This window comes from Hemiscyllium ocellatum (assembly GCF_020745735.1).
Source record: "Hemiscyllium ocellatum isolate sHemOce1 chromosome 27 unlocalized genomic scaffold, sHemOce1.pat.X.cur. SUPER_27_unloc_40, whole genome shotgun sequence".
Taxonomy (NCBI): domain Eukaryota; kingdom Metazoa; phylum Chordata; class Chondrichthyes; order Orectolobiformes; family Hemiscylliidae; genus Hemiscyllium; species Hemiscyllium ocellatum.
The window spans coordinates 281,833-292,897 of NW_026867510.1; positions in this window are offsets into that span (position 1 = coordinate 281,833).

Sequence of the window (11,065 nt, forward strand, 5' to 3'; positions counted from 1 at the left end):
GTCATTCATGGCTTCTGATTGGGGCAAGAAGTGATGGTCTTGAACACAATGACACCGTCAATACACTTGCTAACGTAGGAAATCGTCGACACCATGTACTCCTCTAAATTGATGGGATCGCTAAAATTTGGGGTCTCCCTGAACACCCACCAGTCAGTGCGCTCAAAACAGTCTTGAAGAGCAGAAATGGCTCCACCTGGCCAGGTTTTACCTGCTTCAGAACGGGTCTAACACCCCTTATATACTGGGATGAGCATAATAGAGATGTTCTCTGAGGAGCTGAGGTAAGGCCGGGATATCAGTTTAACCCCAGAATGAGAAAATAAATTGAAAAGGATGGGAAGGGTGTAGAAAGAAAGTGCCGTACTCACAGATGTTGGACAGAGGAAGGATGTTGCAGTCTCGGGTGAAGCTCTATCTTCATTCGGAGAAGTAGAGGCAGACTTCCGCAGCTCATTTAGACAATAGGTGAGCTCTGATTGGCAGGAGGACCAGACTCCTTTCGGGTCCTCCAGGGTTTGCAATTGGTCAGTCGCCAAGTATGGTTCATGTCTTTGTGCGACGTACGGGCCGTTGGCTAAAAGAACTTGTAACACAGCGACATCACCGGTCGGCGCTGCGATTCCTATTGGCTCCTTCATGACGCCCTGCCCTCCATCGTGAAGGTCACAACGCGGGACGAGGCCACTTTCAGCTGGAAACTCCCTCCCTCTGGGCAACGTCTGCTAGCAAATCAATGACTCTCCTTTCCATTCCTCATGCTGGCTTGGAGACGGGGAATGAGAGGGGGAGGGGTAAAACTATTCAATATAGCAGCTGGAAAAAGAGGAAGTGAATCAAATGGAAGAGGTTTCAACTTATCTTTGTCTCTCAGATCCGCAAGGCATTTATCAGGACTGGAACTAGAGATTGATCTAGTGTTATTAGATGACTTACAGAGTGGAAACAGGCCCTTCAGCCCAACAAGTCCACACTGACCCGCCGAAGCGCCACTCACCCAGACCCATGCCTTTACATTTACCCCTTTACCTAACACCACGGGCAATTTAACATGGCCAATTACCATTTTTGGATGGAGGGAAGGACAAAGGGAGAATGTGCGAACTCCACACAGAAAGTCACTTGAGGTGGGAATTGAACCCGGGTCTCTGGTGGTATGAGGCAACAGGGCTAACCACTGTGCCACCGTGCTGCACATAAATGGCTTTATATTCATTATGCTAGTCTCCGAGATTCAAATACAATTATCTGTTGTATTTTTGTTCTTTAGCTATGTCATATACTTCCAATTATAGAATTATTGAAGGGAACAGTAAGTGACCATTGGACAGAGACCTCCCAATTCATATTCTCGATGCTCTGACCAATATAGGGCTACTTTCTCTGGAGTGTCAGAGGGTGAGGGGTGACATTATACAGGTTTATAAAATCATGAGGGGCATGGATAGAGGAAATAGGCATGGTTTTTTGTTCCCTGGGGTGGGGGAGTCCAGAACTAGCAGGCATAATTTTACGGTGAGAAATGAAAGATATAAAAGGGACCTAAGGGGCAACTCTTTCACGCAGAGGGTGGCACATGTATGGAATGCGCTATTAAAGGAAGTGGTGGAGGCTGCTACAATGACAACATTCAAAATGGCATCTGGATGGGTATATGAATAGGAAGGTTTCGAGGGATATAGGCCAAGTACTGGCAAATGGGACTAGTTTAGGCTTGGACGACTAGTCAGCATGGACAATTTGGAATGAATGATCTGTTTCTGTATGTACATCTCATGATTCTAAGATTCTTTGACTCTCGCGAGAGCTCAAACCCCGCAAGCCTGGCAACATCCTTGTGCATCTTTTCTGAACCCTTTCAATTTTAACATCCTTCTGATAGCAAGAAGGCCAGAACTGAACACAATATTTCAGAAGTGGCCTCACAATTTGGGATAACTGGTCAGCATGGATGAGTTGGACGGAAAGGTTTGTTTCCATGCGGTCAGGTTCTATGACTCTATGGTAGGGATATAAACCATGTCTGCATTCCCTTCTCCATCTTGCCATTTGTGGTGTGGCTCAGACTCTAGGAACATCAGTGGGTCACACAGACCCTGAAAATTTCAAAAATACCTCCAAAAGTCACCAGGATTGTAAGACATTATCAGAAACTCTCATTTTTCCAATTTGTCCAACCTTCAGTACCGGACAAGTATTCTCTGTTTCCCATGTTATCGTTCTGATAGCCTCCTGGGGAAGGGACAAACTGGAGCCAACCTTTCCATGGGATAGATTTCTTCACAGAGTAAAACATGACAAGTATACATTTCCCGACTCCACTGCTTCAGTGAGTGTGTCTTAATAGGTGCTCACCTGACCAGTGAATGTCAGCACTCTTGAGTACTATTAGTCGAGAGTGCGTTGCTGGAAAAGGACAGCAGGTCAGGCAGCATCCCACGAGCAGGAGAATCAATGTTTTGGGCATAAGCCCTTCATCAGGATCGACGTTCGGGCAGACGACCTTCATCAAAATCAGCTATTCCTCAGAACTGCCTATGGAACTATCTGATCTCACATGGACTCCAGACCACATTCAGCCCAACACAGTTTGAACCTGATCAGGAAAGCCAGTACACCTACAAATTCGAAACCTTCAGCAACAATTCTCTTTCCGAATCCTCTGCTTCATGCTAGCAGCCATGCACCACCACCTACTCTACCTGCAGTCAGTCCTGCCTCAGCAATACTCCCCTTCCTCTTGAATACTAATACAAGTCACACCCACAAAGAATCCAAACGTGCTCTACTTAGTGTGACTGGATTGGTGTCTGAGCAGATGGGATGACTGACTAAATCCCTTTCTGCACGTGGAGCAGGTGAAAGGCCTTTACCCAGTGTGAACCCGCTGGTGTCTCTGCAACTGGAATAATCTGTGAATCCCTTACCATACACAGACCAGGAGAACGGTCTATCCTCAGTGTGGATGCGCCTGTGCGCCAGGAGGATGGATGAATGGCTAAACCCTTTCCCACAGACGAAGCAAGTGAACAGCCTCTCCTTGGTGTGAATGTGCCGGTTTGTCGGCAGATCAGAGGGGTTAATGGATCCCTTCCCACACTCGGACCAAGTGACTGATCTCTCCCCAGTGTGAACCTGCTGGTGAGTCACCAGGGTGGATAAATGAATGAACCCCTTCCTGCACATGGAGCAGGAGAGCAGTCTCTCCCTGGTGTGAACTCGAAGGTGCATAAACAGGGCAGACAAGTTAATGAATACCTTCATGCAGACAGAGAAGGAGGATGGTCTCTTCCCTAGTATGATCTATTGGAGGACCAGCAAGGCAGATGGCTGGGTGAATCCGTTCATGCACTTAGAGCAGGCGAACGGACTCTGTCCGGTGTGAGCCGGCTGGTGGGTCACCAGGGTGATCAATAAATGAACTCTTTCCCACACACGAAGCAGATGAAAGGTCTTTTCCCAGTGAAACTCTACCGGTGGAGCACCAGGGTGGATGAATGAATGAAGCCCTTGCTGCATAGAGAGCAGGCGAAAGGCCGCTCCCCGGTGTGACCATGGCAATGACGTTCAAGCAAATATGGAATTTTGAATTCCTTCCCACAGTCCTCACATTTCCACGGTTTCTCTATGATGTGGGAATCCATGTCTCTGTCCAGCTTCGACAACTGTTTGAAGGACGACTCACACATGGAACGTGTTAAATCTCTTGCCACTGCCATTCACCAGGCTTACTTTCCAATTAAGAAGATCATGCATGTCCCGCTGTAGTGCTAACTTCATTTGCTACCTGTACTCCATAACATTTCATTCCCTGTCACTCAAACTTCAGTTCAATTCAGCCCTGAATACATTCAAAGAGCCTGTCTCTATTACTCTTTGTGTGGGAGCATTGCAATAAAGAAGAGCGAATAAATTCCTCATTCTGCTGATATGGGAAAGCCCTTATTTATAATCTGTGTCATCGAGTTCTAGATTCTCTGACAAGGAAGCATTTTATTGGCATCTATCCTGACAAGCCTCCCCTCCTCAGAAAGTGCCGTACTCACATGTTGGACAATGGAAGGAAGTTGCAGTCTGGAATGAAGCTCTATCTTCATTCAATTTCAGTGTAAAACTCCCTCCTCTAGACAACACCGAGGAGCAAAGCAATGTCTCCCCTTTTCCATTCTTCATCTTGGGAGGGAGAGATGGGGGAAACTGTTCACTTATTGCAACTGCAGTGAATCCAGGGAGGGACAAGACTCTGCAAAGGTGCTCAGATGCTCTCTGTCATACTTAAATGTATTTTCACTTTTTTCTTTAATTTGACACATTCATTTGAATACAATTTGCACCCTAGAAATGGATAGCTTATTTCCTCACGTACACAATTAAAAGGGTAGTTTCTCATGGAACTGAGCAGCATTTAGGGATTAGCACATTGATATAAAAAGTACATATGTGTTGCTTCATTTTGAGTATATCTAATATGATTTACTGTTGTAAAAGTTTAATGGCTAATATGCTTTATCTTCTAATAACATTCTATATTTCTTGTCATCTTTTTCATTTAATAGAATAGAAGGAAGTCAATCAGCAACTTAAATGGCTTTCTTTTCTCAAGCCGCCTTGTTATTTCATTTTCATGTCCTTGATTCAGCTCCATTTGCAACATCTTTGACAGCATCTTGTTCTAGGTCATTGTGTATGGAGGAAAGTTTTACTTAGGTGCTTCTTAAGGCTGGCTGACTGGCTGCATGACAGTTTTCAGTTTTGGTGTCCTGGATAACGTGTGATCAGAAGGTATTTGGCAGTTTACAGGAATTTGGTGCCTATGCTATGTTCATTTAACAGTACACTTACTTTGTTAATTTTTCTGAAGAACATCAAGTGGAAGACCAGGGTTGTCTCTACTACCCTTCTTGAATAAGGGAACCACATTTGCTATCCTCCAGTCTTCTGGCACTATTCCTGTAGACAATGAGGACGTAAGAATCAAGGGCAATGGCTCTGCAATCTCCTCCTTTGCTTCCCAGAGAATCCTAGGATAAATGCCATCAGGCCCAGGAGACTTATCAATTTTCACCCTTTCCAGAATTTCCACACCTCTTCCCTACATACCTCAAAGCCATCCATTCTAATTAATTGTGACTCAATATTCACATCGGCAACAATGTCCTGTTTCTGAGTGAATACTGACGAAAAGTATTCATTCAGTGTCTTCTCAATCTCTTCAGACTCCACGCGCAACTTCCCACTACTATCCTTGACTGGACCTATTCCTACCCTAGTCATTCTTTTATTCCTGACATACCTATAGAAAGCCTTTGGGTTTTCCCTAATCCTACCAACCAAAGACTTTTCATGTCCCCTCTTTGCTGCTCTTAGCTCTCTTTTCAGATCCTCCCTGGCTACCTTATAACCCTCAATCACCCCAATTGAACCTTCACGCCTCATCTTTACATAGGCCGCCCTCTTCGCTTTAACAAGGGATTCCAATTCATTATTAAACCACGGCTGCCTCACACGATGCTTTCCTCCCTGCCTGACAGGTACATACTTATCAAGGACTCTCAATAGTTGCTCCTTGAACAAGCTCCACATATCAATTGTGCCCTTTCCTTGAAGCCTACTTTTCTGAGCCGCGCTTCCGAAGTCATGCCTCACCGCATCATAATTTCCCTGCTCTCAGCTATAACTCTTGCCCTACAGTGCACACTTATCCCTCTTCATCACCAGAGTAAAAGTCACCGAATTGTGGTCACTATTTGCAAAGTGCTCACCTACCTCCAATTCTAACACCTGGCCTGATTCGTTAGCCAGAGCTAAATCCAGTATGGCCTCACCTCTTGTTGGCCTGTCAACATATTGTGTCAGGAAACCCTCCTGCACACATTGAACAAACACCGTCCCATCTAACGTACTCGAGCTATAGCTTTCCCAGTCAATATCTGGAAGGTTAAAGCCCCCATCACAACCAACCTATTACTTTCACTCTTCTCCTGAATCATCCTCGCAATCCTTTCTTCTCCGTCGCTCGGACTATTAGGAGGCCTGTAGAAAACGCCTAACAGGGTGACCTCACCTTTCCTATTTCTGACCTCAGCCCAAACTACCTCAGATGGCGAGTCTTCATCCATCGTCCTTTCCACCACTGTAATACTATCCTTGACAAGCAATGCCACTCCTCCCCCTCTTTTGCCCCCACCTCTGACCCTACTAAAGCATTTAAACACTGGAACCTGCAACAGCCAATTCTGTCCCTGTTCTACCCATGTCTCCAAAATAGCCACAACAGCGAAATCCCAGGTACCAACCCACGCTGCAAGTTCACCTACCTTATTTCATATACTTCTCGCATTGAAGTATACACACTTCAAGTCACCTTCCTGTTTGCAGGCACCCTCCTTCGAGATTGATGCCATGTTCCTAACCTCCCTATACTCAAGGTCCTGCACCCTAAAGCGACAGTCTAGGTTCCCATGCCCCTGCAGAGTTTAACCCCCCCCACCCAAAGAGCACTAGCAAACCTCCCCCCAAGGATACTGGTGCCCCTCAGGTTCAGGTGTAGACCACCCTGTTTATAGAGGTCCCACCAGTCAACAATCCACAAGCCAGGGACACAGCCAGACAGAACGGACTCAGGATGATCCAGGTAATGATTACAGACGCTCAAAACAGACTTCAAAAATACCGACAAGAAATTGCGCGCCAAAAATCGTTAATTTAAAAAACCACCAATCAGGAATGGACCCGGACCATAGAACAGGCCGTCACCATAGGACAGAACAGGACCACACACTGCAAAAAAAGGCACTAAAAGAAAAAATGGCCAAACTAACACACAACGAAGAGGACACCACAACACACACCTGGGTTAAAAACCTCTCCCACAGACAGCTCACAGACATGGAAAGAATAATACTGGCCAAGGGACTCAACTACAACCTCAGGGACGCCAAGACAGCAGACGTCCTAGCAGCACTAGAATGCACACTCAGGAACAATGGACTGACAGAAGAGACACAACAAACAGCGAGACAAAGTATCACACCTCTGATAACAAGGAAAAGACAAACAAATAACCTCAAAACCCAGGAGAGAGAAGCACTAAAAACACTAAGAAACGATAAGAAACTAAGAAACACTAAGATACTACCAGCAGACAAAGGCAGAATGACGGTCATCCTGGACAAAGCAGAGTACATCCAAAAAGCGCAACAACTACTTGCAGATGCCATCACCTACCAAAGAGGGAGTTTGACCCCACCCCACAGCTCACCAATAGGATAAACAACACACTGAGGAATCTACAAAAAATGGACAGATAACCAGGTCGGACTACAAAGAATGAAACCTGAAAGCAACAACACCCCAAGATTCCATGGATTACCTAAAGTGCACAAACCAGACATCCCACTCAGACCCATCGTATCACTAACAGGGACACCATCACACAAACTGGCTAAAGAACTACAGCAGAAACTGAAACACCTGATCAGCGGATCCAGACACTCCATACAATCAATACAGGAATTCTTGGACATCATCAGAAATATACACATAGACAAGGAAGAAACCATGGTCTCCTTCAATGTAACAGCACTGTTCACCTCTATCGACGAAACCCTAGCCAGAGAAACAATAGCCAACCTGCTGGACATACAGAACAGACAACAGGACGCTGAACCTATCAACAAAGACGGCATACTTAAACTACTGGACCTGTGCCTCACAACACATTTCACATTCAACAACCAGATATACGAACAAATCAACAGAATACCCATGGGCCCACCGATCTCTGGACTCATAGCAGAAGCAGTAATGCAAACGTTAGAACAAACAGTCTTACCGCAAATTCAACCCAAACTCTGGGTCAGATATGTTGGATGACACCTTTGTAATCATTAAACACACAGAAATAGAGAACACACACCGGATCATCAACGCCACACTCACAGGAATCCGATTCACGAGAGAGGAAGAAAAGGATAACCAACTCCCATTCCTAGACGTGATGGTACAAAGAACACCGAACGGAGAATTCACCACAAAGGTATACAGGAAAGCCACACACACAGACCAAGTCCCGAACTATGAAAGAAACCACCCCAACACACACAAACGAAGTTGCATCAAGACACTATTCAAAAGTGCCACAACACATCAGAACTGCAAAAAGAGGAAGAAGAACACCTATACAATGTATTCGCCAAAAACGGATACCCACGCAATTTCATCAACAGATGCCGAAGGGAAAGACAACGGAACGAGGACATGCCGCAACCCAAAGGACTAGCCATACTACCATACATAAGGAGCATTTCAGAACTGACAGCCAGACTACTGCGACCACTAGGACTCATAACAGCACACAAACCAACAGCCACTCGCAGACAACAACTCACCAGAACGAAGGACCCAATACCCATCCTGCGCGCCTTTATAGCAAAAAAAACCTACCCAGGTAAGTTTGCGCTACACCAGCTTCCGGGTCCGCTCCGTGCTTTTTTTGAAAAAAAATTTACATTTTTTTCTTGTTTTTTTTCTGTCGACACTAGTTTGAAGTTCCGCATTGACTGTTCGCTCTACTGTGACATCTAAGAATGGGACTTTGTTGCTGTTCTCCACCTCTTCAAACCAGGAGCACCCCTCGGGCCACAGTCTCACCACTTGGAATACCAATATACACACTAGTCAAAGACCTCCACTGAAGATGAAAACACCAAGTCGAAGATTCACGCCACTCCAGTTACTCCATCCAAGAATTCTTGAACACCAAAGACAACACGCGCAAACCAAATACTTAACCGCAGAAGCAATCATCCCAACACCCACACACGTTTGAACAATCTCCACTCTCTCCGTGGAGCAGGTAAGGGCAGTTTGGCACAGTCTGTTTGTAGACGAGGTTACGTTTGTTTAACGGTTTAAATTTATTTTCTTTTTAAAAAAAAGCGCGGAGTGGACCCCGAAGCTGGTGTAGCGCAAACTTACCTGGGTAGGTTTTTTTTGCCTATAAAGGAGCGCAGGAGAGTCCCGGAGATGTGACTTGACTCTCCAGTCTCCCCAATGTCACAGAGATCGCATCGGGAGCAATGGATACCAAAAAAATTACATTGATGGATGTACCAGTGAAAGTCTTCTTACGACCGCAGCCTGGGTTCGATTCCCAGACAGCGAGGCAATTTTCGGCGGAGCTACAAAAACCGGTCTATGACTCCCTGGTGTTCGAGTGGTTAGCATTCAGCGGTCTCGCCCCCGCGTCCCGGGTTCGATTCCCTGTCAGGGCAGTAATTTACAGCAGGTCTACGGGCTGTCCATTCTTCGTAAACGCGCTGGACAGTTTTTATTGATCTTCGTCATTCCTGGGTGCTGCAGTGTGAAGTAGCTCGTTGAACTAGCATCCTGATGCAGATTTGTTTGCATGTGTTGGGATGATGGCTTTGCAGCTACAAACAAGTGAACAATCCTCACTCTCTCGGTGGAGCAGGTCAGGGCTGCTTGGCAGTGTCTGTTTGTAGACTCGATTGCGTGTGTTTTACAGTTTAAATTTAATTTTTCTTGTATCCATCAATGTAAGTTTTTTTTCCCTATAAAGGCGCGCAGGCGAGTCCCAGAGATGTGACTTGACTCTCCAGTCTCCCCAATGTTACAGAGATCGGATCAAGTCATCTGACTGCCGCAGCCCGGGTTCGATTCCCGGGCAGCGAGGCAACTTTCAGCACAGCTACAAGAGTGGATTAATGTCTACCTGGTGGTCTAGTGGTTAGGATTTGGCGCTTTCACCGCCGCGGCCCTGGTGCGCTTCCTGGTCAGGGATGTAGTTTTCACAGGGTCTTAATGCGCTGTACAGCTGTTTCTTGATCTTCGTCGTTCCTGGGCATTACAATGTGAAATAGCATCCTGATGCAGATTTGTTTGCATGTGTTGGGATGACTGCTTCTGCAGCGACAAACAAGTGAACAATCCTCACTCTCTCGGTGGAGCAAGTCAGGGCTGCTTGGCAGTGTCTGTTTGTAGACGCGGTTACCTTTGTTTAACAGTTTAAATTTAATATTTTTGAATCCATTGCTCCCGATGCGATCTCTGTAACATTGGGGAGACTGGAGAGTCAAGTCACATCTCTGGGACTCTCCTGCGCACCTTTATAGGGAAAAAAACCTACCCTGGTCAGCTTGCGCTTCACCAGCTTCCGGGTCCACTCCACGCTTTTTTCCAAGAAAGGCGCGCAGGTGAGTCCCGGAGATGTGACCTGACTCTCCAATGTCACAGAGATCGGATAAAGTCTTCTTACTGCCGCAGCCCGGGTTCGATTCCCGGGCAGCGAGGCAATTTTCAGCACAGCTACAAAAACGCATCTATGTCTCCCCGGTGGTCTAGTGGTTCGGATTCGGCGCTCTCACCGCCGCGGCCCCTGTTCGATTCCGGGTCAAGGAAGCAACTTTTAGAAGGTCTGCAGGCTACCCATTCTTTTTAAATGCGCTGTTCAGTTTTTTTATTGGTCTTCATCGTTCCTGGGTGCTGCAGTGTGCAGTAGCTCGTTGAAATAGCATCCTGATGCAGATTTATTTGTATGTGTTGGGATGATTGCTTCTGCAGCTTAAGTACTTGGTTCGCCGTGTGTTGTTTTCCTGTAGACGCTGTTTTGAATTGACCATTGACTGTTTGCTCTACTGTGGCATCTAGAAATGGCACTTTGTTGTTGTTCTCCTCTTTCGTGAATTTTATGCCAGTAAGGATATTGGTGATGGTGTTGTAGGTTTCCTCTAAGTTGTTTCACTTTGTGATGACAAAAGTGTCATCACTGTAGCCGACCCAAAATTTGGGTTGGATCTTTGGAAGGGCTGTTTGTTCGAGTCTCTGCATTGTTGCTTCTGTTAGGAATCCTGATACTGGTGGTTTCATGGGTGCTCCGTTGATTTGTTTGTTAGTCTTGTTACTGAATAGGAAGTGGGAGGTAAGGCACAGCTCCACGAGCTTGACAGTGTTATCTTTGCTGATGACGTTGGTGCTGTTTGGTGTTTGTGTCTTTGGTTCTTCAAGTAGTGTCTTCAGTTTTCTTTGGTCACGTTGATGTTAA